Source organism: Carassius gibelio, chromosome B3 (assembly GCF_023724105.1).
Source record: "Carassius gibelio isolate Cgi1373 ecotype wild population from Czech Republic chromosome B3, carGib1.2-hapl.c, whole genome shotgun sequence".
NCBI classification, from domain to species: domain Eukaryota; kingdom Metazoa; phylum Chordata; class Actinopteri; order Cypriniformes; family Cyprinidae; genus Carassius; species Carassius gibelio.
Window position 1 is genome coordinate 49388023 of NC_068398.1, and position 26069 is coordinate 49414091.

Consider the following 26069-nt stretch of genomic DNA (forward strand, 5'->3'; position numbering starts at 1 on the left):
CGGTGGTCGAAAGATCAAGGCTGACCGCTGTTTTGATAAGTGCCAATCATTTCATGCGCAAAACGGAGCCTCGCTTCCAACACAGGCTTGACGAAACATCTCACGGGTAAGGTTGGACTTAAGCCTAGCGGTAGTTTTAGAGCAGTGGCGTCCCAACTCGATCCTGGAGGTTCCTTGTCCTGCCGAGTTTGGATCCAAGCACAAAGAAACACACCTGAAGCTGTGTGTTGCAGGCAGGTCTGATGGAGCTGGCTGGAGCGAAACTCTACGTGACAGGGGCCCTCCAGGACAGAGTTTGGACACCCCTGGCTTAGACTGTTCTCTGTTTGTTTTAGCCACGCCTGTTGCTGGGGAATACAGATTGATCGAGCAGAGCTCTTGTCCAACAGCCTGAAAGGCTACTAGTTCAGCCAACTCATCAAACGTTCCAGGTATGGAGTTCTGTCCCGCTGTGTGAATACAGTTTGCAAACTCCGACAGCATGTGATTGGAAAGCCAATTTGGTGGCATTTTGTGGCGCTCCAAGAGGGAGATTTGATCAGGACCTCCCTGGACCACACAGGCCTCCACCACCCGGAAAACAAAACGCGAACACTCCGCGTACACGCCACAGCAAACTTGAGCTGACGCAAACATTCACTCAGCACCCTTTGTCTTCTTTTACCACTAGACGACTCGCAAAGCTGTTCACTCTCAAAAGGGGCTACGGACGCTGCTCCACGCATGCTAAATTCTGCGCTTGCCGACATGGCTGCGAAAAGCTTCCTTCGTCCCTGGGTGGGCTCGAACCACCATCCTTTCGGTTAACAGCCGAACGCGCTAGCCTATTGCGCCACAGAGACTGACGGTGCATGCTCGTATGGGTAACGGTCAAAAAAGAAATCGAAGCTGGGCGCCTCTCACAGGATGGCTGCAGCACTGGTCCTGCGTCAGCAAATTGAGGTCAAGAGAACGACACCCGTTGGGAGGGGCCAGAGAGAGCCAAAGGACACGCCCAACGTGGGGCTCGAACCCACGACCCTGAGATTAAGAGTCTCATGCTCTACCGACTGAGCTAGCCGGGCTGCGGTGGTCGAAAGATCAAGGCTGACCGCTGTTTTGATAAGTGCCAAACATTTCATGCGCAAAACGGAGCCTCGCTTCCAACACAGGCTTGACGAAACATCTCACGGGTAAGGTTGGACTTAAGCCTAGCGGTAGGTTTAGAGCAGTGGCGTCCCAACTCGATCCTGGAGGTTCCTTGTCCTGCCGAGTTTGGATCCAAGCACAAAGAAACACACCTGAAGCTGTGTGTTGCAGGCAGGTCTGATGGAGCTGGCTGGAGCGAAACTCTACCTGACAGGGGCCTTCCAGGACAGAGTTTGGACACCCCTGGCTTAGACTGTTCTCTGTTTGTTTTAGCCACGGCTGTTGCTGGGGAATACAGATTGAAGGAGCAGAGCTCTTGTCCAACAGCCTGAAAGGCTACTAGTTCAGCCAACTCATCAAACGTTCCAGGTATGGAGTTCTGTCCCGCTGTGTGAATACAGTTTGCAAACTCCGACAGCATGTGATTGGAAAGCCAATTTGGTGGCATTTTGTGGCGCTCCAAGAGGGAGATTTGATCAGGACCTCCCTGGACCACACAGGCCTCCACCACCCGGAAAACAAAACACGAACCCTCCGCGTACACGCCACAGCAAACTTGAGCTGACGCAAACATTCACTCAGCACCCTTTGTCTTCTTTTAACACTAGACGAATCGCAAAGCTGTTCACTCTCAAAAGGGGCTACGGACGCTGCTCCACGCATGCGTCAGCAGACACGTGTGCTAAATTCTGCGCTTGCCGACATGGCTGCGAAAAGCTTCCTTCGTCCCTGGGTGGGCTCGAACCACCATCCTTTCAGTTAACAGCCGAACGCACTAGCCTATTGCGCCACAGAGAATGACCGTGCATGCTCGTATGGGTAACGGTCAAAAAAGAAATCGAAGCTGGGCGCGTCTCACAGGATGGCTGCAGCACTGGTCCTGCGTCAGTAAATTGAGGTCAAGAGAACGACACCCGTTGGGAGGGGCCAGAGAGAGCCAAAGGACACGCCGAACGTGGGGCTCGAACCCACGACCCTGAGATTAAGAGTCTCATGCTCTACCGACTGAGCTAGCCGGGCTGCGGTGGTCGAAAGATCAAGGCTGACCGCTGTTTTGATAAGTGCCAATCATTTCATGCGCAAAACGGAGCCTCGCTTCCAACACAGGCTTGACGAAACATCTCACGGGTAAGGTTGGACTTAAGCCTAGCGGTAGTTTTAGAGCAGTGGCGTCCCAACTCGATCCTGGAGGTTCCTTGTCCTGCCGAGTTTGGATCCAAGCACAAAGAAACACACCTGAAGCTGTGTGTTGCAGGCAGGTCTGATGGAGCTGGCTGGAGCGAAACTCTACGTGACAGGGGCCCTCCAGGACAGAGTTTGGACACCCCTGGCTTAGACTGTTCTCTGTTTGTTTTAGCCACGCCTGTTGCTGGGGAATACAGATTGATCGAGCAGAGCTCTTGTCCAACAGCCTGAAAGGCTACTAGTTCAGCCAACTCATCAAACGTTCCAGGTATGGAGTTCTGTCCCGCTGTGTGAATACAGTTTGCAAACTCCGACAGCATGTGATTGGAAAGCCAATTTGGTGGCATTTTGTGGCGCTCCAAGAGGGAGATTTGATCAGGACCTCCCTGGACCACACAGGCCTCCACCACCCGGAAAACAAAACGCGAACACTCCGCGTACACGCCACAGCAAACTTGAGCTGACGCAAACATTCACTCAGCACCCTTTGTCTTCTTTTACCACTAGACGACTCGCAAAGCTGTTCACTCTCAAAAGGGGCTACGGACGCTGCTCCACGCATGCTAAATTCTGCGCTTGCCGACATGGCTGCGAAAAGCTTCCTTCGTCCCTGGGTGGGCTCGAACCACCATCCTTTCGGTTAACAGCCGAACGCGCTAGCCTATTGCGCCACAGAGACTGACGGTGCATGCTCGTATGGGTAACGGTCAAAAAAGAAATCGAAGCTGGGCGCCTCTCACAGGATGGCTGCAGCACTGGTCCTGCGTCAGCAAATTGAGGTCAAGAGAACGACACCCGTTGGGAGGGGCCAGAGAGAGCCAAAGGACACGCCCAACGTGGGGCTCGAACCCACGACCCTGAGATTAAGAGTCTCATGCTCTACCGACTGAGCTAGCCGGGCTGCGGTGGTCGAAAGATCAAGGCTGACCGCTGTTTTGATAAGTGCCAAACATTTCATGCGCAAAACGGAGCCTCGCTTCCAACACAGGCTTGACGAAACATCTCACGGGTAAGGTTGGACTTAAGCCTAGCGGTAGGTTTAGAGCAGTGGCGTCCCAACTCGATCCTGGAGGTTCCTTGTCCTGCCGAGTTTGGATCCAAGCACAAAGAAACACACCTGAAGCTGTGTGTTGCAGGCAGGTCTGATGGAGCTGGCTGGAGCGAAACTCTACCTGACAGGGGCCTTCCAGGACAGAGTTTGGACACCCCTGGCTTAGACTGTTCTCTGTTTGTTTTAGCCACGGCTGTTGCTGGGGAATACAGATTGAAGGAGCAGAGCTCTTGTCCAACAGCCTGAAAGGCTACTAGTTCAGCCAACTCATCAAACGTTCCAGGTATGGAGTTCTGTCCCGCTGTGTGAATACAGTTTGCAAACTCCGACAGCATGTGATTGGAAAGCCAATTTGGTGGCATTTTGTGGCGCTCCAAGAGGGAGATTTGATCAGGACCTCCCTAGACCACACAGGCCTCCACCACCCGGAAAACAAAACGCGAACACTCCGCGTACACGCCACAGCAAACTTGAGCTGACGCAAACATTCACTCAGCACCCTTTGTCTTCTTTTAACACTAGACGACTCGCAAAGCTGTTCACTCTCAAAAGGGGCTACGGACGCTGCTCCACGCATGCTAAATTCTGCGCTTGCCGACATGGCTGCGAAAAGCTTCCTTCGTCCCTGGGTGGGCTCGAACCACCATCCTTTCGGTTAACAGCCGAACGCGCTAGCCTATTGCGCCACAGAGACTGCTCGTATGGGTAACGGTCAAAAAAGAAATCGAAGCTGGGCGCCTCTCACAGCATGGCTGCAGCACTGGTCCTGCGTCAGCAAATTGAGGTCAAGAGAACGACACCCGTTGGGAGGGGCCAGAGAGAGCCAAAGGACACGCCCAACGTGGGGCTCGAACCCACGACCCTGAGATTAAGAGTCTCATGCTCTACCGACTGAGCTAGCCGGGCTGCGGTGGTCGAAAGATCAAGGCTGACCACTGTTTTGATAAGTGCCAAACATTTCATGCGCAAAACGGAGCCTCGCTTCCAACACAGGCTTGACGAAACATCTCACGGGTAAGGTTGGACTTAAGCCTAGCGTTAGGTTTAGAGCAGTGGCGTCCCAACTCGATCCTGGAGGTTCCTTGTCCTGCCGAGTTTGGATCCAAGCACAAAGAAACACACCTGAAGCTGTGTGTTGCAGGCAGGTCTGATGGAGCTGGCTGGAGCGAAACTCTACCTGACAGGGGCCCTCCAGGACAGAGTTTGGACACCCCTGGCTTAGACTGTTCTCTGTTTGTTTTAGCCACGCCTGTTGCTGGGGAATACAGATTGAAGGAGCAGAGCTCTTGTCCAACAGCCTGAAAGGCTACTAGTTCAGCCAACTCATCAAACGTTCCAGGTATGGAGTTCTGTCCCGCTGTGTGAATACAGTTTGCAAACTCCGACAGCATGTGATTGGAAAGCCAATTTGGTGGCATTTTGTGGCGCTCCAAGAGGGAGATTTGATCAGGACCTCCCTAGACCACACAGGCCTCCACCACCCGGAAAACAAAACACGAACACTCCGCGTACACGCCACAGCAAACTTGAGCTGACGCAAACATTCACTCAGCACCCTTTGTCTTCTTTTAACACTAGACGACTCGCAAAGCTGTTCACTCTCAAAAGGGGCTACGGACGCTGCTCCACGCATGCGTCAGTGGACACGTTTGCTAAATTCTGCGCTTGCCGACATGGCTGCGAAAAGCTTCCTTCGTCCCTGTGTGGGCTCGAACCACCATCCTTTCGGTTAACAGCCGAACGCGCTAGCCTATTGCGCCACAGAGACTGACGGTGCATGCTCGTATGGGTAACGTTCAAAAAAGAATTCGAAGCTGGGCGCGTCTCACAGGATGGCTGCAGCACTGGTCCTGCGACAGCAAATTGAGGTCAAGAGAACGACACCCGTTGGGAGGGGCCAGAGAGAGCCAAAGGACACACCCAACGTGGGGCTCGAACCCACGACCCTGAGATTAAGAGTCTCATGCTCTACCGACTGAGCTAGCCGGGCTGCGGTGGTCGAAAGATCAAGGCTGACCGCTGTTTTGATAAGTGCCAAACATTTCATGCGCAAAACGGAGCCTCGCTTCCAACACAGGCTTGACGAAACATCTCACGGGTAAGGTTGGACTTAAGCCTAGCGGTAGGTTTAGAGCAGTGGCGTCCCAACTCGATCCTGGAGGTTCCTTGTCCTGCCGAGTTTGGATCCAAGCACAAAGAAACACACCTGAAGCTGTGTGTTGCAGGCAGGTCTGATGGAGCTGGCTGGAGCGAAACTCTACCTGACAGGGGCCCTCCAGGACAGAGTTTGGACACCCCTGACTTAGACTGTTCTCTGTTTGTTTTAGCCACGCCTGTTGCTGGGGAATACAGATTGAAGGAGCAGAGCTCTTGTCCAACAGCCTGAAAGGCTACTAGTTCAGCCAACTCATCAAACGTTCCAGGTATGGAGTTCTGTCCCGCTGTGTGAATAGAGTTTGCAAACTCCGACAGCATGTGATTGGAAAGCCAATTTGGTGGCATTTTGTGGCGCTCCAAGAGGGAGATTTGATCAGGACCTCCCTGGACCACACAGGCCTCCACCACCCGGAAAACAAAACGCGAACACTCCGCGTACACGCCACAGCAAACTTGAGCTGACGCAAACATTCACTCAGCACCCTTTGTCTTCTTTTAACACTAGACGACTTGCAAAGCTGTTCACTCTCAAAAGGGGCTACGGACGCTGCTCCACGCATGCTAAATTCTGCGCTTGCCGACATGGCTGCGAAAAGCTTCCTTCGTCCCTGGGTGGGCTCGAACCACCATCCTTTCGGTTAACAGCCGAACGCGCTAGCCTATTGCGCCACAGAGACTGACGGTGCATGCTCGTATGGGTAACGGTCAAAAATGAAATCAAAGCTGGGCGCGTCTCACAGGATGGCTGCAGCACTGGTCCTGAGTCAGCAAAATGAGGTCAAGAGAACGACACCCATTGGGAGGGGCCAGAGAGAGCCAAAGGACACGCCCAACGTGGGGCTCGAACCCACGACCCTGAGATTAAGAGTCTCATGCTCTACCGACTGAGCTAGCCGGTCTGCAGTTGTCGAAAGATCAAGGCTGACCGCTGTTTTGATAAGTGCCAAACATTTCATGCGCAAAACGGAGCCTCGCTTCCAACACAGGCTTGACGAAACATCTCACGGGTAAGGTTGGACTTAAGCCTAGCGGTAGGTTTAGAGCAGTGGCGTCCCAACTCGATCCTGGAGGTTCCTTGTCCTGCCGAGTTTGGATCCAAGCACAAAGAAACACACCTGAAGCTGTGTGTTGCAGGCAGGTCTGATGGAGCTGGCTGGAGCGAATCTCTACCTGACAGGGGCCCTCCAGGACAGAGTTTGGACACCCCTGGCTTAGACTGTTCTCTGTTTGTTTTAGCCACGCCTGTTGCTGGGGAATACAGATTGAAGGAGCAGAGCTCTTGTCCAACAGCCTGAAAGGCTACTAGTTCAGCCAACTCATCAAACGTTCCAGGTATGGAGTTCTGTCCCGCTGTGTGAATAGAGTTTGCAAACTCCGACAGCATGTGATTGGAAAGCCAATTTGGTGGCATTTTGTGGCGCTCCAAGAGGGAGATTTGATCAGGACCTCCCTGGACCACACAGGCCTCCACCACCCGGAAAACAAAACGCGAACACTCCGCGTACACGCCACAGCAAACTTGAGCTGACGCAAACATTCACTCAGCACCCTTTGTCTTCTTTTAACACTAGACGACTTGCAAAGCTGTTCACTCTCAAAAGGGGCTACGGACGCTGCTCCACGCATGCTAAATTCTGCGCTTGCCGACATGGCTGCGAAAAGCTTCCTTCGTCCCTGGGTGGGCTCGAACCACCATCCTTTCGGTTAACAGCCGAACGCGCTAGCCTATTGCGCCACAGAGACTGACGGTGCATGCTCGTATGGGTAACGGTCAAAAATGAAATCAAAGCTGGGCGCGTCTCACAGGATGGCTGCAGCACTGGTCCTGAGTCAGCAAAATGAGGTCAAGAGAACGACACCCATTGGGAGGGGCCAGAGAGAGCCAAAGGACACGCCCAACGTGGGGCTCGAACCCACGACCCTGAGATTAAGAGTCTCATGCTCTACCGACTGAGCTAGCCGGGCTGCAGTTGTCGAAAGATCAAGGCTGACCGCTGTTTTGATAAGTGCCAAACATTTCATGCGCAAAACGGAGCCTCGCTTCCAACACAGGCTTGACGAAACATCTCACGGGTAAGGTTGGACTTAAGCCTAGCGGTAGGTTTAGAGCAGTGGCGTCCCAACTCGATCCTGGAGGTTCCTTGTCCTGCCGAGTTTGGATCCAAGCACAAAGAAACACACCTGAAGCTGTGTGTTGCAGGCAGGTCTGATGGAGCTGGCTGGAGCGAATCTCTACCTGACAGGGGCCCTCCAGGACAGAGTTTGGACACCCCTGGCTTAGACTGTTCTCTGTTTGTTTTAGCCACGCCTGTTGCTGGGGAATACAGATTGAAGGAGCAGAGCTCTTGTCCAACAGCCTGAAAGGCTACTGGTTCAGCCAACTCATCAAACGTTCCAGGTATGGAGTTCTGTCCCGCTGTGTGAATACAGTTTGCAAACTCCGACAGCATGTGATTGGAAAGCCAATTTGGTGGCATTTTGTGGCGCTCCAAGAGGGAGATTTGATCAGGACCTCCCTGGACCACACAGGCCTCCACCACCCGGAAAACAAAACGCGAACACTCCGCGTACACGCCACAGCAAACTTGAGCTGACGCAAACATTCACTCAGCACCCTTTGTCTTCTTTTAACACTAGACGACTCGCAAAGCTGTTCACTCTCAAAAGGGGCAACGGACGCTGCTCCACGCATGCGTCAGCGGACACGTGTGCTAAATTCTGCGCTTGTCGACATGGCTGCGAAAAGCTTCCTTCGTCCCTGGGTGGGCTCGAACCACCATCCTTTCGGTTAACAGCCAAACGCGCTAGCCTATTGCGCCACAGAGACTGACGGTGCATGCTCATATGGGTAACGATCAAAAAAGAATTCGAAGCTGGGCGCGTCTCACAGGATGGCTGCAGCACTGGTCCTGCGTCAGCAAATTGAGGTCAAGAGAACGACATCCGTTGGGAGGGGCCAGAGAGAGCCAAAGGACACGCCCAACGTGGGGCTCGAACCCACGACCCTGAGATTAAGAGTCTCATGCTCTACCGACTGAGCTAGCCGGGCTGCGGTGGTCAAAAGATCAAGGCTGACCGCTGTTTTGATAAGTGCCAATCATTTCATGCGCAAAACGGAGCCTCGCTTCCAACACAGGCTTGACGAAACATCTCACGGGTAAGGTTGGACTTAAGCCTAGCGGTAGGTTTAGAGCAGTGGCGTCCCAACTCGATCCTGGAGGTTCCTTGTCCTGCCGAGTTTGGATCCAAGCACAAAGAAACACACCTGAAGCTGTGTGTTGCAGGCAGGTCTGATGGAGCTGGCTGGAGCGAAACTCTACGTGACAGGGGCCCTCCAGGACAGAGTTTGGACACCCCTGGCTTAGACTGTTCTCTGTTTGTTTTAGCCACGCCTGTTGCTGGGGAATACAGATTGAAGGAGCAGAGCTCTTGTCCAACAGCCTGAAAGGCTACTAGTTCAGCCAACTCATCAAACGTTCCAGGTATGGAGTTCTGTCCCGCTGTGTGAATACAGTTTGCAAACTCCGACAGCATGTGATTGGAAAGCCAATTTGGTGGCATTTTGTGGCGCTCCAAGAGGGAGATTTGATCAGGACCTCCCTGGACCACACAGGCCTCCACCACCCGGAAAACAAAACGCGAACACTCCGCGTACACGCCACAGCAAACTTGAGCTGACGCAAACATTCACTCAGCACCCTTTGTCTTCTTTTAACACTAGACGACTCGCAAAGCTGTTCACTCTCAAAAGGGGCTACGGACGCTGCTCCACGCATGCTAAATTCTGCGCTTGCCGACATGGCTGCGAAAAGCTTCCTTCGTCCCTGGGTGGGCTCGAACCACCATCCTTTCGGTTAACAGCCGAACGCGCTAGCCTATTGCGCCACAGAGACTGACCTTGCATGCTCCTATGGGTAACGGTCAAAAAAGAATTCGAAGCTGGGCGCGTCTCACAGGTTGCCTGCAGCACTGGTCCTGCGTCAGCAAATTGAGGTCAAGAGAACGACTCCCGTTGGGAGGGGCCAGAGAGAAACAAAGGACACACCCAACATGGGGCTCGAACCCACGACCCTGAGATTAAGAGTCTCATGCTCTACCGACTGAGCTAGCCGGGCTGCGGTGGTCGAAAGATCAAGGCTGACCGCTGTTTTGATAAGTGCCAAAAATTTCATGCGCAAAACGGAGCCTCGCTTCCAACACAGGCTTGACAAAACATCTCACGGGTAAGGTTGGACTCAAGCCTAGCGGTAGGTTTAGAGCAGTGGCGTCCCAACTCGATCCTGGAGGTTCCTTGTCCTGCCGAGTTTGGATCCAAGCACAAAGAAACACACCTGAAGCTGTGTGTTGCAGGCAGGTCTGATGGAGCTGGCTTGAGCGAAACTCTACCTGACAGGGGCCCTCCAGGACAGAGTTTGGACACCCCTGGCTTAGACTGTTCTCTGTTTGTTTTAGCCACGCCTGTTGCTGGGGAATACAGATTGAACGAGCAGAGCTCTTGTCCAACAGCCTGAAAGGCTACTAGTTCAGCCAACTCATCAAACGTTCCAGGTATGGAGTTCTGTCCCGCTGTGTGAATACAGTTTGCAAACTCCGACAGCATGTGATTGGAAAGCCAATTTGGTGGCATTTTGTGGCGCTCCAAGAGGGAGATTTGATCAGGACCTCCCTGGACCACACAGGCCTCCACCACCCGGAAAACAAAACACGAACCCTCCGCGTACACGCCACAGCAAACTTGAGCTGACGCAAACATTCACTCAGCACCCTTTGTCTTCTTTTAACACTAGACGACTCGCAAAGCTGTTCACTCTCAAAAGGGGCTACGGACGCTGCTCCACGCATGCGTCAGCAGACACGTGTGCTAAATTCTGCGCTTGCCGACATGGCTGCGAAAAGCTTCCTTCGTCCCTGGGTGGGCTCGAACCACCATCCTTTCAGTTAACAGCCGAACGCACTAGCCTATTGCGCCACAGAGAATGACCGTGCATGCTCGTATGGGTAACGGTCAAAAAAGAAATCGAAGCTGGGCGCGTCTCACAGGATGGCTGCAGCACTGGTCCTGCGTCAGTAAATTGAGGTCAAGAGAACGACACCCGTTGGGAGGGGCCAGAGAGAGCCAAAGGACACGCCGAACGTGGGGCTCGAACCCACGACCCTGAGATTAAGAGTCTCATGCTCTACCGACTGAGCTAGCCGGGCTGCGGTGGTCGAAAGATCAAGGCTGACCGCTGTTTTGATAAGTGCCAATCATTTCATGCGCAAAACGGAGCCTCGCTTCCAACACAGGCTTGACGAAACATCTCACGGGTAAGGTTGGACTTAAGCCTAGCGGTAGTTTTAGAGCAGTGGCGTCCCAACTCGATCCTGGAGGTTCCTTGTCCTGCCGAGTTTGGATCCAAGCACAAAGAAACACACCTGAAGCTGTGTGTTGCAGGCAGGTCTGATGGAGCTGGCTGGAGCGAAACTCTACGTGACAGGGGCCCTCCAGGACAGAGTTTGGACACCCCTGGCTTAGACTGTTCTCTGTTTGTTTTAGCCACGCCTGTTGCTGGGGAATACAGATTGATCGAGCAGAGCTCTTGTCCAACAGCCTGAAAGGCTACTAGTTCAGCCAACTCATCAAACGTTCCAGGTATGGAGTTCTGTCCCGCTGTGTGAATACAGTTTGCAAACTCCGACAGCATGTGATTGGAAAGCCAATTTGGTGGCATTTTGTGGCGCTCCAAGAGGGAGATTTGATCAGGACCTCCCTGGACCACACAGGCCTCCACCACCCGGAAAACAAAACGCGAACACTCCGCGTACACGCCACAGCAAACTTGAGCTGACGCAAACATTCACTCAGCACCCTTTGTCTTCTTTTACCACTAGACGACTCGCAAAGCTGTTCACTCTCAAAAGGGGCTACGGACGCTGCTCCACGCATGCTAAATTCTGCGCTTGCCGACATGGCTGTGAAAAGCTTCCTTCGTCCCTGGGTGGGCTCGAACCACCATCCTTTCGGTTAACAGCCGAACGCGCTAGCCTATTGCGCCACAGAGACTGACGGTGCATGCTCGTATGGGTAACGGTCAAAAAAGAAATCGAAGCTGGGCGCCTCTCACAGGATGGCTGCAGCACTGGTCCTGCGTCAGCAAATTGAGGTCAAGAGAACGACACCCGTTGGGAGGGGCCAGAGAGAGCCAAAGGACACGCCCAACGTGGGGCTCGAACCCACGACCCGGAGATTAAGAGTCTCATGCTCTACCGACTGAGCTAGCCGGGCTGCGGTGGTCGAAAGATCAAGGCTGACCGCTGTTTTGATAAGTGCCAAACATTTCATGCGCAAAACGGAGCCTCGCTTCCAACACAGGCTTGACGAAACATCTCACGGGTAAGGTTGGACTTAAGCCTAGCGGTAGGTTTAGAGCAGTGGCGTCCCAACTCGATCCTGGAGGTTCCTTGTCCTGCCGAGTTTGGATCCAAGCACAAAGAAACACACCTGAAGCTGTGTGTTGCAGGCAGGTCTGATGGAGCTGGCTGGAGCGAAACTCTACCTGACAGGGGCCTTCCAGGACAGAGTTTGGACACCCCTGGCTTAGACTGTTCTCTGTTTGTTTTAGCCACGGCTGTTGCTGGGGAATACAGATTGAAGGAGCAGAGCTCTTGTCCAACAGCCTGAAAGGCTACTAGTTCAGCCAACTCATCAAACGTTCCAGGTATGGAGTTCTGTCCCGCTGTGTGAATACAGTTTGCAAACTCCGACAGCATGTGATTGGAAAGCCAATTTGGTGGCATTTTGTGGCGCTCCAAGAGGGAGATTTGATCAGGACCTCCCTAGACCACACAGGCCTCCACCACCCGGAAAACAAAACGCGAACACTCCGCGTACACGCCACAGCAAACTTGAGCTGACGCAAACATTCACTCAGCACCCTTTGTCTTCTTTTAACACTAGACGACTCGCAAAGCTGTTCACTCTCAAAAGGGGCTACGGACGCTGCTCCACGCATGCTAAATTCTGCGCTTGCCGACATGGCTGCGAAAAGCTTCCTTCGTCCCTGGGTGGGCTCGAACCACCATCCTTTCGGTTAACAGCCGAACGCGCTAGCCTATTGCGCCACAGAGACTGCTCGTATGGGTAACGGTCAAAAAAGAAATCGAAGCTGGGCGCCTCTCACAGCATGGCTGCAGCACTGGTCCTGCGTCAGCAAATTGAGGTCAAGAGAACGACACCCGTTGGGAGGGGCCAGAGAGAGCCAAAGGACACGCCCAACGTGGGGCTCGAACCCACGACCCTGAGATTAAGAGTCTCATGCTCTACCGACTGAGCTAGCCGGGCTGCGGTGGTCGAAAGATCAAGGCTGACCACTGTTTTGATAAGTGCCAAACATTTCATGCGCAAAACGGAGCCTCGCTTCCAACACAGGCTTGACGAAACATCTCACGGGTAAGGTTGGACTTAAGCCTAGCGTTAGGTTTAGAGCAGTGGCGTCCCAACTCGATCCTGGAGGTTCCTTGTCCTGCCGAGTTTGGATCCAAGCACAAAGAAACACACCTGAAGCTGTGTGTTGCAGGCAGGTCTGATGGAGCTGGCTGGAGCGAAACTCTACCTGACAGGGGCCCTCCAGGACAGAGTTTGGACACCCCTGGCTTAGACTGTTCTCTGTTTGTTTTAGCCACGCCTGTTGCTGGGGAATACAGATTGAAGGAGCAGAGCTCTTGTCCAACAGCCTGAAAGGCTACTAGTTCAGCCAACTCATCAAACGTTCCAGGTATGGAGTTCTGTCCCGCTGTGTGAATACAGTTTGCAAACTCCGACAGCATGTGATTGGAAAGCCAATTTGGTGGCATTTTGTGGCGCTCCAAGAGGGAGATTTGATCAGGACCTCCCTAGACCACACAGGCCTCCACCACCCGGAAAACAAAACACGAACACTCCGCGTACACGCCACAGCAAACTTGAGCTGACGCAAACATTCACTCAGCACCCTTTGTCTTCTTTTAACACTAGACGACTCGCAAAGCTGTTCACTCTCAAAAGGGGCTACGGACGCTGCTCCACGCATGCTAAATTCTGCGCTTGCCGACATGGCTGCGAAAAGCTTCCTTCGTCCCTGGGTGGGCTCGAACCACCATCCTTTCGGTTAACAGCCGTACGCGCTAGCCTATTGCGCCACAGAGACTGACGGTGCATGCTCGTATGGGTAACGGTCAAAAAAGAATTCGAAGCTGGGCGCGTCTCACAGGATGGCTGCAGCACTGGTCCTGCGACAGCAAATTGAGGTCAAGAGAACGACACCCGTTGGGAGGGGCCAGAGAGAGCCAAAGGACACGCCCAACGTGGGGCTCGAACCCACGACCCTGAGATTAAGAGTCTCATGCTCTACCGACTGAGGTAGCCGGGCTGCGGTGGTCGAAAGATCAAGGCTGACCGCTGTTTTGATAAGTGCCAAACATTTCATGCGCAAAACGGAGCCTCGCTTCCAACACAGGCTTGACGAAACATCTCACGGGTAAGGTTGGACTTAAGCCTAGCGGTAGGTTTAGAGCAGTGGCGTCCCAACTCGATCCTGGAGGTTCCTTGTCCTGCCGAGTTTGGATCCAAGCACAAAGAAACACACCTGAAGCTGTGTGTTGCAGGCAGGTCTGATGGAGCTGGCTGGAGCGAAACTCTACCTGACAGGGGCCCTCCAGGACAGAGTTTGGACACCCCTGGCTTAGACTGTTCTCTGTTTGTTTTAGCCACGCCTGTTGCTGGGGAATACAGATTGAAGGAGCAGAGCTCTTGTCCAACAGCCTGAAAGGCTACTAGTTCAGCCAACTCATCAAACGTTCCAGGTATGGAGTTCTGTCCCGCTGTGTGAATACAGTTTGCAAACTCCGACAGCATGTGATTGGAAAGCCAATTTGGTGGCATTTTGTGGCGCTCCAAGAGGGAGATTTGATCAGGACCTCCCTAGACCACACAGGCCTCCACCACCCGGAAAACAAAACACGAACACTCCGCGTACACGCCACAGCAAACTTGAGCTGACGCAAACATTCACTCAGCACCCTTTGTCTTCTTTTAACACTAGACGACTCGCAAAGCTGTTCACTCTCAAAAGGGGCTACGGACGCTGCTCCACGCATGCGTCAGTGGACACGTTTGCTAAATTCTGCGCTTGCCGACATGGCTGCGAAAAGCTTCCTTCGTCCCTGGGTGGGCTCGAACCACCATCCTTTCGGTTAACAGCCGAACGCGCTAGCCTATTGCGCCACAGAGACTGACGGTGCATGCTCGTATGGGTAACGGTCAAAAAAGAATTCGAAGCTGGGCGCGTCTCACAGGATGGCTGCAGCACTGGTCCTGCGACAGCAAATTGAGGTCAAAAGAACGACACCCGTTGGGAGGGGCCAGAGAGAGCCAAAGGACACGCCCAACATGGGGCTCGAACCCACGACCCTGAGATTAAGAGTCTCATGCTCTACCGACTGAGCTAGCCGGGCTGCGGTGGTCGAAAGATCAAGGCTGACCGCTGTTTTGATAAGTGCCAAACATTTCATGCGCAAAACGGAGCCTCGCTTCCAACACAGGCTTGACGAAACATCTCACGGGTAAGGTTGGACTTAAGCCTAGCGTTAGGTTTAGAGCAGTGGCGTCCCAACTCGATCCTGGAGGTTCCTTGTCCTGCCGAGTTTGGATCCAAGCACAAAGAAACACACCTGAAGCTGTGTGTTGCAGGCAGGTCTGATGGAGCTGGCTGGAGCGAAACTCTACCTGACAGGGGCCCTCCAGGACAGAGTTTGGACACCCCTGGCTTAGACTGTTCTCTGTTTGTTTTAGCCACGCCTGTTGCTGGGGAATACAGATTGAACGAGCAGAGCTCTTGTCCAACAGCCTGAAAGGCTACTAGTTCAGCCAACTCATCAAACGTTCCAGGTATGGAGTTCTGTCCCGCTGTGTGAATACAGTTTGCAAACTCCGACAGCATGTGATTGGAAAGCCAATTTGGTGGCATTTTGTGGCGCTCCAAGAGGGAGATTTGATCAGGACCTCCCTAGACCACACAGGCCTCCACCACCCGGAAAACAAAACACGAACACTCCGCGTACACGCCACAGCAAACTTGAGCTGACGCAAACATTCACTCAGCACCCTTTGTCTTCTTTTAACACTAGACGACTCGCAAAGCTGTTCACTCTCAAAAGGGGCTACGGACGCTGCTCCACGCATGCGTCAGTGGACACGTTTGCTAAATTCTGCGCTTGCCGACATGGCTGCGAAAAGCTTCCTTCGTCCCTGGGTGGGCTCGAACCACCATCCTTTCGGTTAACAGCCGAACGCGCTAGCCTATTGCGCCACAGAGACTGACGGTGCATGCTCGTATGGGTAACGTTCAAAAAAGAATTCGAAGCTGGGCGCGTCTCACAGGATGGCTGCAGCACTGGTCCTGCGACAGCAAATTGAGGTCAAGAGAACGACACCCGTTGGGAGGGGCCAGAGAGAGCCAAAGGACACGCCCAACGTGGGGCTCGAACCCACGACCCTGAGATTAAGAGTCTCATGCTCTACCGACTGAGCTAGCCGGGCTGCGGTGGTCGAAAGATCAAGGCTGACCGCTGTTTTGATAAGTGCCAAACATTTCATGCGCAAAACGGAGCCTCGCTTCCAACACAGGCTTGACGAAACATCTCACGGGTAAGGTTGGACTTAAGCCTAGCGGTAGGTTTAGAGCAGTGGCGTCCCAACTCGATCCTGGAGGTTCCTTGTCCTGCCGAGTTTGGATCCAAGCACAAAGAAACACACCTGAAGCTGTGTGTTGCAGGCAGGTCTGATGGAGCTGGCTGGAGCGAAACTCTACCTGACAGGGGCCCTCCAGGACAGAGTTTGGACACCCCTGACTTAGACTGTTCTCTGTTTGTTTTAGCCACGCCTGTTGCTGGGGAATACAGATTGAAGGAGCAGAGCTCTTGTCCAACAGCCTGAAAGGCTACTAGTTCAGCCAACTCATCAAACGTTCCAGGTATGGAGTTCTGTCCCGCTGTGTGAATAGAGTTTGCAAACTCCGACAGCATGTGATTGGAAAGCCAATTTGGTGGCATTTTGTGGCGCTCCAAGAGGGAGATTTGATCAGGACCTCCCTGGACCACACAGGCCTCCACCACCCGGAAAACAAAACGCGAACACTCCGCGTACACGCCACAGCAAACTTGAGCTGACGCAAACATTCACTCAGCACCCTTTGTCTTCTTTTAACACTAGACGACTTGCAAAGCTGTTCACTCTCAAAAGGGGCTACGGACGCTGCTCCACGCATGCTAAATTCTGCGCTTGCCGACATGGCTGCGAAAAGCTTCCTTCGTCCCTGGGTGGGCTCGAACCACCATCCTTTCGGTTAACAGCCGAACGCGCTAGCCTATTGCGCCACAGAGACTGACGGTGCATGCTCGTATGGGTAACGGTCAAAAATGAAATCGAAGCTGGGCGCGTCTCACAGGATGGCTGCAGCACTGGTCCTGAGTCAGCAAAATGAGGTCAAGAGAACGACACCCATTGGGAGGGGCCAGAGAGAGCCAAAGGACACGCCCAACGTGGGGCTCGAACCCACGACCCTGAGATTAAGAGTCTCATGCTCTACCGACTGAGCTAGCCGGGCTGCAGTTGTCGAAAGATCAAGGCTGACCGCTGTTTTGATAAGTGCCAAACATTTCATGCGCAAAACGGAGCCTCGCTTCCAACACAGGCTTGACGAAACATCTCACGGGTAAGGTTGGACTTAAGCCTAGCGGTAGGTTTAGAGCAGTGGCGTCCCAACTCGATCCTGGAGGTTCCTTGTCCTGCCGAGTTTGGATCCAAGCACAAAGAAACACACCTGAAGCTGTGTGTTGCAGGCAGGTCTGATGGAGCTGGCTGGAGCGAATCTCTACCTGACAGGGGCCCTCCAGGACAGAGTTTGGACACCCCTGGCTTAGACTGTTCTCTGTTTGTTTTAGCCACGCCTGTTGCTGGGGAATACAGATTGAAGGAGCAGAGCTCTTGTCCAACAGCCTGAAAGGCTACTAGTTCAGCCAACTCATCAAACGTTCCAGGTATGGAGTTCTGTCCCGCTGTGTGAATAGAGTTTGCAAACTCCGACAGCATGTGATTGGAAAGCCAATTTGGTGGCATTTTGTGGCGCTCCAAGAGGGAGATTTGATCAGGACCTCCCTGGACCACACAGGCCTCCACCACCAGGAAAACAAAACGCGAACACTCCGCGTACACGCCACAGCAAACTTGAGCTGACGCAAACATTCACTCAGCACCCTTTGTCTTCTTTTAACACTAGACGACTTGCAAAGCTGTTCACTCTCAAAAGGGGCTACGGACGCTGCTCCACGCATGCTAAATTCTGCGCTTGCCGACATGGCTGCGAAAAGCTTCCTTCGTCCCTGGGTGGGCTCGAACCACCATCCTTTCGGTTAACAGCCGAACGCGCTAGCCTATTGCGCCACAGAGACTGACGGTGCATGCTCGTATGGGTAACGGTCAAAAATGAAATCAAAGCTGGGCGCGTCTCACAGGATGGCTGCAGCACTGGTCCTGAGTCAGCAAAATGAGGTCAAGAGAACGACACCCATTGGGAGGGGCCAGAGAGAGCCAAAGGACACGCCCAACGTGGGGCTCGAACCCACGACCCTGAGATTAAGAGTCTCATGCTCTACCGACTGAGCTAGCCGGGCTGCAGTTGTCGAAAGATCAAGGCTGACCGCTGTTTTGATAAGTGCCAAACATTTCATGCGCAAAACGGAGCCTCGCTTCCAACACAGGCTTGACGAAACATCTCACGGGTAAGGTTGGACTTAAGCCTAGCGGTAGGTTTAGAGCAGTGGCGTCCCAACTCGATCCTGGAGGTTCCTTGTCCTGCCGAGTTTGGATCCAAGCACAAAGAAACACACCTGAAGCTGTGTGTTGCAGGCAGGTCTGAAGGAGCTGGCTGGAGCGAATCTCTACCTGACAGGGGCCCTCCAGGACAGAGTTTGGACACCCCTGGCTTAGACTGTTCTCTGTTTGTTTTAGCCACGCCTGTTGCTGGGGAATACAGATTGAAGGAGCAGAGCTCTTGTCCAACAGCCTGAAAGGCTACTAGTTCAGCCAACTCATCAAACGTTCCAGGTATGGAGTTCTGTCCCGCTGTGTGAATACAGTTTGCAAACTCCGACAGCATGTGATTGGAAAGCCAATTTGGTGGCATTTTGTGGCGCTCCAAGAGGGAGATTTGATCAGGACCTCCCTGGACCACACAGGCCTCCACCACCCGGAAAACAAAACGCGAACACTCCGCGTACACGCCACAGCAAACTTGAGCTGACGCAAACATTCACTCAGCACCCTTTGTCTTCTTTTAACACTAGACGACTCGCAAAGCTGTTCACTCTCAAAAGGGGCAACGGACGCTGCTCCACGCATGCGTCAGCGGACACGTGTGCTAAATTCTGCGCTTGTCGACATGGCTGCGAAAAGCTTCCTTCGTCCCTGGGTGGGCTCGAACCACCATCCTTTCGGTTAACAGCCAAACGCGCTAGCCTATTGCGCCACAGAGACTGACGGTGCATGCTCATATGGGTAACGATCAAAAAAGAATTCGAAGCTGGGCGCGTCTCACAGGATGGCTGCAGCACTGGTCCTGCGTCAGCAAATTGAGGTCAAGAGAACGACATCCGTTGGGAGGGGCCAGAGAGAGCCAAAGGACACGCCCAACGTGGGGCTCGAACCCACGACCCTGAGATTAAGAGTCTCATGCTCTACCGACTGAGCTAGCCGGGCTGCGGTGGTCAAAAGATCAAGGCTGACCGCTGTTTTGATAAGTGCCAATCATTTCATGCGCAAAACGGAGCCTCGCTTCCAACACAGGCTTGACGAAACATCTCACGGGTAAGGTTGGACTTAAGCCTAGCGGTAGGTTTAGAGCAGTGGCGTCCCAACTCGATCCTGGAGGTTCCTTGTCCTGCCGAGTTTGGATCCAAGCACAAAGAAACACACCTGAAGCTGTGTGTTGCAGGCAGGTCTGATGGAGCTGGCTGGAGCGAAACTCTACGTGACAGGGGCCCTCCAGGACAGAGTTTGGACACCCCTGGCTTAGACTGTTCTCTGTTTGTTTTAGCCACGCCTGTTGCTGGGGAATACAGATTGAAGGAGCAGAGCTCTTGTCCAACAGCCTGAAAGGCTACTAGTTCAGCCAACTCATCAAACGTTCCAGGTATGGAGTTCTGTCCCGCTGTGTGAATACAGTTTGCAAACTCCGACAGCATGTGATTGGAAAGCCAATTTGGTGGCATTTTGTGGCGCTCCAAGAGGGAGATTTGATCAGGACCTCCCTGGACCACACAGGCCTCCACCACCCGGAAAACAAAACGCGAACACTCCGCGTACACGCCACAGCAAACTTGAGCTGACGCAAACATTCACTCAGCACCCTTTGTCTTCTTTTAACACTAGACGACTCGCAAAGCTGTTCACTCTCAAAAGGGGCTACGGACGCTGCTCCACGCATGCTAAATTCTGCGCTTGCCGACATGGCTGCGAAAAGCTTCCTTCGTCCCTGGGTGGGCTCGAACCACCATCCTTTCGGTTAACAGCCGAACGCGCTAGCCTATTGCGCCACAGAGACTGACCTTGCATGCTCCTATGGGTAACGGTCAAAAAAGAATTCGAAGCTGGGCGCGTCTCACAGGTTGCCTGCAGCACTGGTCCTGCGTCAGCAAATTGAGGTCAAGAGAACGACTCCCGTTGGGAGGGGCCAGAGAGAAACAAAGGACACACCCAACATGGGGCTCGAACCCACGACCCTGAGATTAAGAGTCTCATGCTCTACCGACTGAGCTAGCCGGGCTGCGGTGGTCGAAAGATCAAGGCTGACCGCTGTTTTGATAAGTGCCAAAAATTTCATGCGCAAAACGGAGCCTCGCTTCCAACACAGGCTTGACAAAACATCTCACGGGTAAGGTTGGACTCAAGCCTAGCGGTAGGTTTAGAGCAGTGGCGTCCCAACTCGATCCTGGAGGTTCCTTGTCCTGCCGAGTTTGGATCCAAGCACAAAGAAACACACCTGAAGCTGTGTGTTGCAGGCAGGTCTGATGGAGCTGGCTTGAGCGAAACTCTACCTGACAGGGGCCCTCCAGGACAGAGTTTGGACACCCCTGGCTTAGACTGTTCTCTGTTTGTTTTAGCCACGCCTGTTGCTGGGGAATACAGATTGAACGAGCAGAGCTCTTGTCCAACAGCCTGAAAGGCTACTAGTTCAGCCAACTCATCAAACGTTCCAGGTATGGAGTTCTGTCCCGCTGTGTGAATACAGTTTGCAAACTCCGACAGCATGTGATTGGAAAGCCAATTTGGTGGCATTTTGTGGCGCTCCAAGAGGGAGATTTGATCAGGACCTCCCTGGACCACACAGGCCTCCACCACCCGGAAAACAAAACACGAACCCTCCGCGTACACGCCACAGCAAACTTGAGCTGACGCAAACATTCACTCAGCACCCTTTGTCTTCTTTTAACACTAGACGACTCGCAAAGCTGTTCACTCTCAAAAGGGGCTACGGACGCTGCTCCACGCATGCGTCAGCAGACACGTGTGCTAAATTCTGCGCTTGCCGACATGGCTGCGAAAAGCTTCCTTCGTCCCTGGGTGGGCTCGAACCACCATCCTTTCAGTTAACAGCCGAACGCACTAGCCTATTGCGCCACAGAGAATGACCGTGCATGCTCGTATGGGTAACGGTCAAAAAAGAAATCGAAGCTGGGCGCGTCTCACAGGATGGCTGCAGCACTGGTCCTGCGTCAGTAAATTGAGGTCAAGAGAACGACACCCGTTGGGAGGGGCCAGAGAGAGCCAAAGGACACGCCGAACGTGGGGCTCGAACCCACGACCCTGAGATTAAGAGTCTCATGCTCTACCGACTGAGCTAGCCGGGCTGCGGTGGTCGAAAGATCAAGGCTGACCGCTGTTTTGATAAGTGCCAATCATTTCATGCGCAAAACGGAGCCTCGCTTCCAACACAGGCTTGACGAAACATCTCACGGGTAAGGTTGGACTTAAGCCTAGCGGTAGTTTTAGAGCAGTGGCGTCCCAACTCGATCCTGGAGGTTCCTTGTCCTGCCGAGTTTGGATCCAAGCACAAAGAAACACACCTGAAGCTGTGTGTTGCAGGCAGGTCTGATGGAGCTGGCTGGAGCGAAACTCTACGTGACAGGGGCCCTCCAGGACAGAGTTTGGACACCCCTGGCTTAGACTGTTCTCTGTTTGTTTTAGCCACGCCTGTTGCTGGGGAATACAGATTGATCGAGCAGAGCTCTTGTCCAACAGCCTGAAAGGCTACTAGTTCAGCCAACTCATCAAACGTTCCAGGTATGGAGTTCTGTCCCGCTGTGTGAATACAGTTTGCAAACTCCGACAGCATGTGATTGGAAAGCCAATTTGGTGGCATTTTGTGGCGCTCCAAGAGGGAGATTTGATCAGGACCTCCCTGGACCACACAGGCCTCCACCACCCGGAAAACAAAACGCGAACACTCCGCGTACACGCCACAGCAAACTTGAGCTGACGCAAACATTCACTCAGCACCCTTTGTCTTCTTTTACCACTAGACGACTCGCAAAGCTGTTCACTCTCAAAAGGGGCTACGGACGCTGCTCCACGCATGCTAAATTCTGCGCTTGCCGACATGGCTGTGAAAAGCTTCCTTCGTCCCTGGGTGGGCTCGAACCACCATCCTTTCGGTTAACAGCCGAACGCGCTAGCCTATTGCGCCACAGAGACTGACGGTGCATGCTCGTATGGGTAACGGTCAAAAAAGAAATCGAAGCTGGGCGCCTCTCACAGGATGGCTGCAGCACTGGTCCTGCGTCAGCAAATTGAGGTCAAGAGAACGACACCCGTTGGGAGGGGCCAGAGAGAGCCAAAGGACACGCCCAACGTGGGGCTCGAACCCACGACCCTGAGATTAAGAGTCTCATGCTCTACCGACTGAGCTAGCCGGGCTGCGGTGGTCGAAAGATCAAGGCTGACCGCTGTTTTGATAAGTGCCAAACATTTCATGCGCAAAACGGAGCCTCGCTTCCAACACAGGCTTGACGAAACATCTCACGGGTAAGGTTGGACTTAAGCCTAGCGGTAGGTTTAGAGCAGTGGCGTCCCAACTCGATCCTGGAGGTTCCTTGTCCTGCCGAGTTTGGATCCAAGCACAAAGAAACACACCTGAAGCTGTGTGTTGCAGGCAGGTCTGATGGAGCTGGCTGGAGCGAAACTCTACCTGACAGGGGCCTTCCAGGACAGAGTTTGGACACCCCTGGCTTAGACTGTTCTCTGTTTGTTTTAGCCACGGCTGTTGCTGGGGAATACAGATTGAAGGAGCAGAGCTCTTGTCCAACAGCCTGAAAGGCTACTAGTTCAGCCAACTCATCAAACGTTCCAGGTATGGAGTTCTGTCCCGCTGTGTGAATACAGTTTGCAAACTCCGACAGCATGTGATTGGAAAGCCAATTTGGTGGCATTTTGTGGCGCTCCAAGAGGGAGATTTGATCAGGACCTCCCTAGACCACACAGGCCTCCACCACCCGGAAAACAAAACGCGAACACTCCGCGTACACGCCACAGCAAACTTGAGCTGACGCAAACATTCACTCAGCACCCTTTGTCTTCTTTTAACACTAGACGACTCGCAAAGCTGTTCACTCTCAAAAGGGGCTACGGACGCTGCTCCACGCATGCTAAATTCTGCGCTTGCCGACATGGCTGCGAAAAGCTTCCTTCGTCCCTGGGTGGGCTCGAACCACCATCCTTTCGGTTAACAGCCGAACGCGCTAGCCTATTGCGCCACAGAGACTGCTCGTATGGGTAACGGTCAAAAAAGAAATCGAAGCTGGGCGCCTCTCACAGCATGGCTGCAGCACTGGTCCTGCGTCAGCAAATTGAGGTCAAGAGAACGACACCCGTTGGGAGGGGCCAGAGAGAGCCAAAGGACACGCCCAACGTGGGGCTCGAACCCACGACCCTGAGATTAAGAGTCTCATGCTCTACCGACTGAGCTAGCCGGGCTGCGGTGGTCGAAAGATCAAGGCTGACCACTGTTTTGATAAGTGCCAAACATTTCATGCGCAAAACGGAGCCTCGCTTCCAACACAGGCTTGACGAAACATCTCACGGGTAAGGTTGGACTTAAGCCTAGCGTTAGGTTTAGAGCAGTGGCGTCCCAACTCGATCCTGGAGGTTCCTTGTCCTGCCGAGTTTGGATCCAAGCACAAAGAAACACACCTGAAGCTGTGTGTTGCAGGCAGGTCTGATGGAGCTGGCTGGAGCGAAACTCTACCTGACAGGGGCCCTCCAGGACAGAGTTTGGACACCCCTGGCTTAGACTGTTCTCTGTTTGTTTTAGCCACGCCTGTTGCTGGGGAATACAGATTGAAGGAGCAGAGCTCTTGTCCAACAGCCTGAAAGGCTACTAGTTCAGCCAACTCATCAAACGTTCCAGGTATGGAGTTCTGTCCCGCTGTGTGAATACAGTTTGCAAACTCCGACAGCATGTGATTGGAAAGCCAATTTGGTGGCATTTTGTGGCGCTCCAAGAGGGAGATTTGATCAGGACCTCCCTAGACCACACAGGCCTCCACCACCCGGAAAACAAAACACGAACACTCCGCGTACACGCCACAGCAAACTTGAGCTGACGCAAACATTCACTCAGCACCCTTTGTCTTCTTTTAACACTAGACGACTCGCAAAGCTGTTCACTCTCAAAAGGGGCTACGGACGCTGCTCCACGCATGCTAAATTCTGCGCTTGCCGACATGGCTGCGAAAAGCTTCCTTCGTCCCTGGGTGGGCTCGAACCACCATCCTTTCGGTTAACAGCCGTACGCGCTAGCCTATTGCGCCACAGAGACTGACGGTGCATGCTCGTATGGGTAACGGTCAAAAAAGAATTCGAAGCTGGGCGCGTCTCACAGGATGGCTGCAGCACTGGTCCTGCGACAGCAAATTGAGGTCAAGAGAACGACACCCGTTGGGAGGGGCCAGAGAGAGCCAAAGGACACGCCCAACGTGGGGCTCGAACCCACGACCCTGAGATTAAGAGTCTCATGCTCTACCGACTGAGGTAGCCGGGCTGCGGTGGTCGAAAGATCAAGGCTGACCGCTGTTTTGATAAGTGCCAAACATTTCATGCGCAAAACGGAGCCTCGCTTCCAACACAGGCTTGACGAAACATCTCACGGGTAAGGTTGGACTTAAGCCTAGCGGTAGGTTTAGAGCAGTGGCGTCCCAACTCGATCCTGGAGGTTCCTTGTCCTGCCGAGTTTGGATCCAAGCACAAAGAAACACACCTGAAGCTGTGTGTTGCAGGCAGGTCTGATGGAGCTGGCTGGAGCGAAACTCTACCTGACAGGGGCCCTCCAGGACAGAGTTTGGACACCCCTGGCTTAGACTGTTCTCTGTTTGTTTTAGCCACGCCTGTTGCTGGGGAATACAGATTGAAGGAGCAGAGCTCTTGTCCAACAGCCTGAAAGGCTACTAGTTCAGCCAACTCATCAAACGTTCCAGGTATGGAGTTCTGTCCCGCTGTGTGAATACAGTTTGCAAACTCCGACAGCATGTGATTGGAAAGCCAATTTGGTGGCATTTTGTGGCGCTCCAAGAGGGAGATTTGATCAGGACCTCCCTAGACCACACAGGCCTCCACCACCCGGAAAACAAAACACGAACACTCCGCGTACACGCCACAGCAAACTTGAGCTGACGCAAACATTCACTCAGCACCCTTTGTCTTCTTTTAACACTAGACGACTCGCAAAGCTGTTCACTCTCAAAAGGGGCTACGGACGCTGCTCCACGCATGCGTCAGTGGACACGTTTGCTAAATTCTGCGCTTGCCGACATGGCTGCGAAAAGCTTCCTTCGTCCCTGGGTGGGCTCGAACCACCATCCTTTCGGTTAACAGCCGAACGCGCTAGCCTATTGCGCCACAGAGACTGACGGTGCATGCTCGTATGGGTAACGTTCAAAAAAGAATTCGAAGCTGGGCGCGTCTCACAGGATGGCTGCAGCACTGGTCCTGCGACAGCAAATTGAGGTCAAGAGAACGACACCCGTTGGGAGGGGCCAGAGAGAGCCAAAGGACACGCCCAACGTGGGGCTCGAACCCACGACCCTGAGATTAAGAGTCTCATGCTCTACCGACTGAGCTAGCCGGGCTGCGGTGGTCGAAAGATCAAGGCTGACCGCTGTTTTGATAAGTGCCAAACATTTCATGCGCAAAACGGAGCCTCGCTTCCAACACAGGCTTGACGAGACATCTCACGGGTAAGGTTGGACTTAAGCCTAGCGGTAGGTTTAGAGCAGTGGCGTCCCAACTCGATCCTGGAGGTTCCTTGTCCTGCCGAGTTTGGATCCAAGCACAAAGAAACACACCTGAAGCTGTGTGTTGCAGGCAGGTCTGATGGAGCTGGCTGGAGCGAAACTCTACCTGACAGGGGCCCTCCAGGACAGAGTTTGGACACCCCTGGCTCAGACTGTTCTCTGTTTGTTTTAGCCACGCCTGTTGCTGGGG

At 53.4% G+C, this 26069-nt stretch overlaps 45 non-coding genes across 45 annotated transcripts; all 45 read right to left on the reverse strand.

Annotated features, from left to right (window-relative positions):
* Positions 1-768: 768 nt before the first annotated feature.
* On the reverse strand, positions 769-842 carry trnan-guu (transfer RNA asparagine (anticodon GUU)). The gene has a single exon. It is a non-coding gene; the product is annotated as a tRNA-Asn (tRNA).
* Positions 843-991: 149 nt separating this feature from the next.
* trnak-cuu (transfer RNA lysine (anticodon CUU)) lies at positions 992-1064 on the reverse strand. Its single transcript has one exon. It is a non-coding gene; the product is annotated as a tRNA-Lys (tRNA).
* Positions 1065-2075: 1011 nt separating this feature from the next.
* On the reverse strand, positions 2076-2148 carry trnak-cuu (transfer RNA lysine (anticodon CUU)). Its single transcript has one exon. It is a non-coding gene; the product is annotated as a tRNA-Lys (tRNA).
* Positions 2149-2918: 770 nt separating this feature from the next.
* On the reverse strand, positions 2919-2992 carry trnan-guu (transfer RNA asparagine (anticodon GUU)). The gene has a single exon. It is a non-coding gene; the product is annotated as a tRNA-Asn (tRNA).
* Positions 2993-3141: 149 nt separating this feature from the next.
* On the reverse strand, positions 3142-3214 carry trnak-cuu (transfer RNA lysine (anticodon CUU)). Its single transcript has one exon. It is a non-coding gene; the product is annotated as a tRNA-Lys (tRNA).
* A 770-nt stretch (positions 3215-3984) lies between these two features.
* trnan-guu (transfer RNA asparagine (anticodon GUU)) lies at positions 3985-4058 on the reverse strand. The gene has a single exon. It is a non-coding gene; the product is annotated as a tRNA-Asn (tRNA).
* Positions 4059-4197: 139 nt separating this feature from the next.
* Positions 4198-4270, reverse strand: trnak-cuu (transfer RNA lysine (anticodon CUU)). Its single transcript has one exon. It is a non-coding gene; the product is annotated as a tRNA-Lys (tRNA).
* Positions 4271-5058: 788 nt separating this feature from the next.
* On the reverse strand, positions 5059-5132 carry trnan-guu (transfer RNA asparagine (anticodon GUU)). The gene has a single exon. It is a non-coding gene; the product is annotated as a tRNA-Asn (tRNA).
* Positions 5133-5281: 149 nt separating this feature from the next.
* trnak-cuu (transfer RNA lysine (anticodon CUU)) lies at positions 5282-5354 on the reverse strand. The gene has a single exon. It is a non-coding gene; the product is annotated as a tRNA-Lys (tRNA).
* Positions 5355-6124: 770 nt separating this feature from the next.
* Positions 6125-6198, reverse strand: trnan-guu (transfer RNA asparagine (anticodon GUU)). Its single transcript has one exon. It is a non-coding gene; the product is annotated as a tRNA-Asn (tRNA).
* Positions 6199-6347: 149 nt separating this feature from the next.
* On the reverse strand, positions 6348-6420 carry trnak-cuu (transfer RNA lysine (anticodon CUU)). The gene has a single exon. It is a non-coding gene; the product is annotated as a tRNA-Lys (tRNA).
* Positions 6421-7190: 770 nt separating this feature from the next.
* Positions 7191-7264, reverse strand: trnan-guu (transfer RNA asparagine (anticodon GUU)). The gene has a single exon. It is a non-coding gene; the product is annotated as a tRNA-Asn (tRNA).
* Positions 7265-7413: 149 nt separating this feature from the next.
* On the reverse strand, positions 7414-7486 carry trnak-cuu (transfer RNA lysine (anticodon CUU)). The gene has a single exon. It is a non-coding gene; the product is annotated as a tRNA-Lys (tRNA).
* A 788-nt stretch (positions 7487-8274) lies between these two features.
* On the reverse strand, positions 8275-8348 carry trnan-guu (transfer RNA asparagine (anticodon GUU)). Its single transcript has one exon. It is a non-coding gene; the product is annotated as a tRNA-Asn (tRNA).
* Positions 8349-8497: 149 nt separating this feature from the next.
* Positions 8498-8570, reverse strand: trnak-cuu (transfer RNA lysine (anticodon CUU)). The gene has a single exon. It is a non-coding gene; the product is annotated as a tRNA-Lys (tRNA).
* Positions 8571-9340: 770 nt separating this feature from the next.
* Positions 9341-9414, reverse strand: trnan-guu (transfer RNA asparagine (anticodon GUU)). The gene has a single exon. It is a non-coding gene; the product is annotated as a tRNA-Asn (tRNA).
* Positions 9415-9563: 149 nt separating this feature from the next.
* Positions 9564-9636, reverse strand: trnak-cuu (transfer RNA lysine (anticodon CUU)). The gene has a single exon. It is a non-coding gene; the product is annotated as a tRNA-Lys (tRNA).
* A 1011-nt stretch (positions 9637-10647) lies between these two features.
* On the reverse strand, positions 10648-10720 carry trnak-cuu (transfer RNA lysine (anticodon CUU)). The gene has a single exon. It is a non-coding gene; the product is annotated as a tRNA-Lys (tRNA).
* A 770-nt stretch (positions 10721-11490) lies between these two features.
* Positions 11491-11564, reverse strand: trnan-guu (transfer RNA asparagine (anticodon GUU)). Its single transcript has one exon. It is a non-coding gene; the product is annotated as a tRNA-Asn (tRNA).
* Positions 11565-11713: 149 nt separating this feature from the next.
* trnak-cuu (transfer RNA lysine (anticodon CUU)) lies at positions 11714-11786 on the reverse strand. The gene has a single exon. It is a non-coding gene; the product is annotated as a tRNA-Lys (tRNA).
* Positions 11787-12556: 770 nt separating this feature from the next.
* trnan-guu (transfer RNA asparagine (anticodon GUU)) lies at positions 12557-12630 on the reverse strand. Its single transcript has one exon. It is a non-coding gene; the product is annotated as a tRNA-Asn (tRNA).
* A 139-nt stretch (positions 12631-12769) lies between these two features.
* Positions 12770-12842, reverse strand: trnak-cuu (transfer RNA lysine (anticodon CUU)). The gene has a single exon. It is a non-coding gene; the product is annotated as a tRNA-Lys (tRNA).
* Positions 12843-13612: 770 nt separating this feature from the next.
* Positions 13613-13686, reverse strand: trnan-guu (transfer RNA asparagine (anticodon GUU)). The gene has a single exon. It is a non-coding gene; the product is annotated as a tRNA-Asn (tRNA).
* A 149-nt stretch (positions 13687-13835) lies between these two features.
* On the reverse strand, positions 13836-13908 carry trnak-cuu (transfer RNA lysine (anticodon CUU)). Its single transcript has one exon. It is a non-coding gene; the product is annotated as a tRNA-Lys (tRNA).
* Positions 13909-14696: 788 nt separating this feature from the next.
* Positions 14697-14770, reverse strand: trnan-guu (transfer RNA asparagine (anticodon GUU)). The gene has a single exon. It is a non-coding gene; the product is annotated as a tRNA-Asn (tRNA).
* A 149-nt stretch (positions 14771-14919) lies between these two features.
* Positions 14920-14992, reverse strand: trnak-cuu (transfer RNA lysine (anticodon CUU)). The gene has a single exon. It is a non-coding gene; the product is annotated as a tRNA-Lys (tRNA).
* A 788-nt stretch (positions 14993-15780) lies between these two features.
* Positions 15781-15854, reverse strand: trnan-guu (transfer RNA asparagine (anticodon GUU)). The gene has a single exon. It is a non-coding gene; the product is annotated as a tRNA-Asn (tRNA).
* Positions 15855-16003: 149 nt separating this feature from the next.
* On the reverse strand, positions 16004-16076 carry trnak-cuu (transfer RNA lysine (anticodon CUU)). The gene has a single exon. It is a non-coding gene; the product is annotated as a tRNA-Lys (tRNA).
* Positions 16077-16846: 770 nt separating this feature from the next.
* On the reverse strand, positions 16847-16920 carry trnan-guu (transfer RNA asparagine (anticodon GUU)). Its single transcript has one exon. It is a non-coding gene; the product is annotated as a tRNA-Asn (tRNA).
* A 149-nt stretch (positions 16921-17069) lies between these two features.
* On the reverse strand, positions 17070-17142 carry trnak-cuu (transfer RNA lysine (anticodon CUU)). Its single transcript has one exon. It is a non-coding gene; the product is annotated as a tRNA-Lys (tRNA).
* A 770-nt stretch (positions 17143-17912) lies between these two features.
* trnan-guu (transfer RNA asparagine (anticodon GUU)) lies at positions 17913-17986 on the reverse strand. The gene has a single exon. It is a non-coding gene; the product is annotated as a tRNA-Asn (tRNA).
* Positions 17987-18135: 149 nt separating this feature from the next.
* On the reverse strand, positions 18136-18208 carry trnak-cuu (transfer RNA lysine (anticodon CUU)). The gene has a single exon. It is a non-coding gene; the product is annotated as a tRNA-Lys (tRNA).
* Positions 18209-18996: 788 nt separating this feature from the next.
* On the reverse strand, positions 18997-19070 carry trnan-guu (transfer RNA asparagine (anticodon GUU)). Its single transcript has one exon. It is a non-coding gene; the product is annotated as a tRNA-Asn (tRNA).
* A 149-nt stretch (positions 19071-19219) lies between these two features.
* Positions 19220-19292, reverse strand: trnak-cuu (transfer RNA lysine (anticodon CUU)). The gene has a single exon. It is a non-coding gene; the product is annotated as a tRNA-Lys (tRNA).
* A 770-nt stretch (positions 19293-20062) lies between these two features.
* trnan-guu (transfer RNA asparagine (anticodon GUU)) lies at positions 20063-20136 on the reverse strand. Its single transcript has one exon. It is a non-coding gene; the product is annotated as a tRNA-Asn (tRNA).
* A 149-nt stretch (positions 20137-20285) lies between these two features.
* On the reverse strand, positions 20286-20358 carry trnak-cuu (transfer RNA lysine (anticodon CUU)). The gene has a single exon. It is a non-coding gene; the product is annotated as a tRNA-Lys (tRNA).
* A 1011-nt stretch (positions 20359-21369) lies between these two features.
* On the reverse strand, positions 21370-21442 carry trnak-cuu (transfer RNA lysine (anticodon CUU)). Its single transcript has one exon. It is a non-coding gene; the product is annotated as a tRNA-Lys (tRNA).
* Positions 21443-22212: 770 nt separating this feature from the next.
* Positions 22213-22286, reverse strand: trnan-guu (transfer RNA asparagine (anticodon GUU)). The gene has a single exon. It is a non-coding gene; the product is annotated as a tRNA-Asn (tRNA).
* A 149-nt stretch (positions 22287-22435) lies between these two features.
* trnak-cuu (transfer RNA lysine (anticodon CUU)) lies at positions 22436-22508 on the reverse strand. Its single transcript has one exon. It is a non-coding gene; the product is annotated as a tRNA-Lys (tRNA).
* A 770-nt stretch (positions 22509-23278) lies between these two features.
* Positions 23279-23352, reverse strand: trnan-guu (transfer RNA asparagine (anticodon GUU)). The gene has a single exon. It is a non-coding gene; the product is annotated as a tRNA-Asn (tRNA).
* Positions 23353-23491: 139 nt separating this feature from the next.
* Positions 23492-23564, reverse strand: trnak-cuu (transfer RNA lysine (anticodon CUU)). Its single transcript has one exon. It is a non-coding gene; the product is annotated as a tRNA-Lys (tRNA).
* Positions 23565-24334: 770 nt separating this feature from the next.
* trnan-guu (transfer RNA asparagine (anticodon GUU)) lies at positions 24335-24408 on the reverse strand. Its single transcript has one exon. It is a non-coding gene; the product is annotated as a tRNA-Asn (tRNA).
* Positions 24409-24557: 149 nt separating this feature from the next.
* Positions 24558-24630, reverse strand: trnak-cuu (transfer RNA lysine (anticodon CUU)). The gene has a single exon. It is a non-coding gene; the product is annotated as a tRNA-Lys (tRNA).
* A 788-nt stretch (positions 24631-25418) lies between these two features.
* trnan-guu (transfer RNA asparagine (anticodon GUU)) lies at positions 25419-25492 on the reverse strand. The gene has a single exon. It is a non-coding gene; the product is annotated as a tRNA-Asn (tRNA).
* A 149-nt stretch (positions 25493-25641) lies between these two features.
* On the reverse strand, positions 25642-25714 carry trnak-cuu (transfer RNA lysine (anticodon CUU)). The gene has a single exon. It is a non-coding gene; the product is annotated as a tRNA-Lys (tRNA).
* Between the last annotated feature and the right edge of the window lie 355 nt (positions 25715-26069).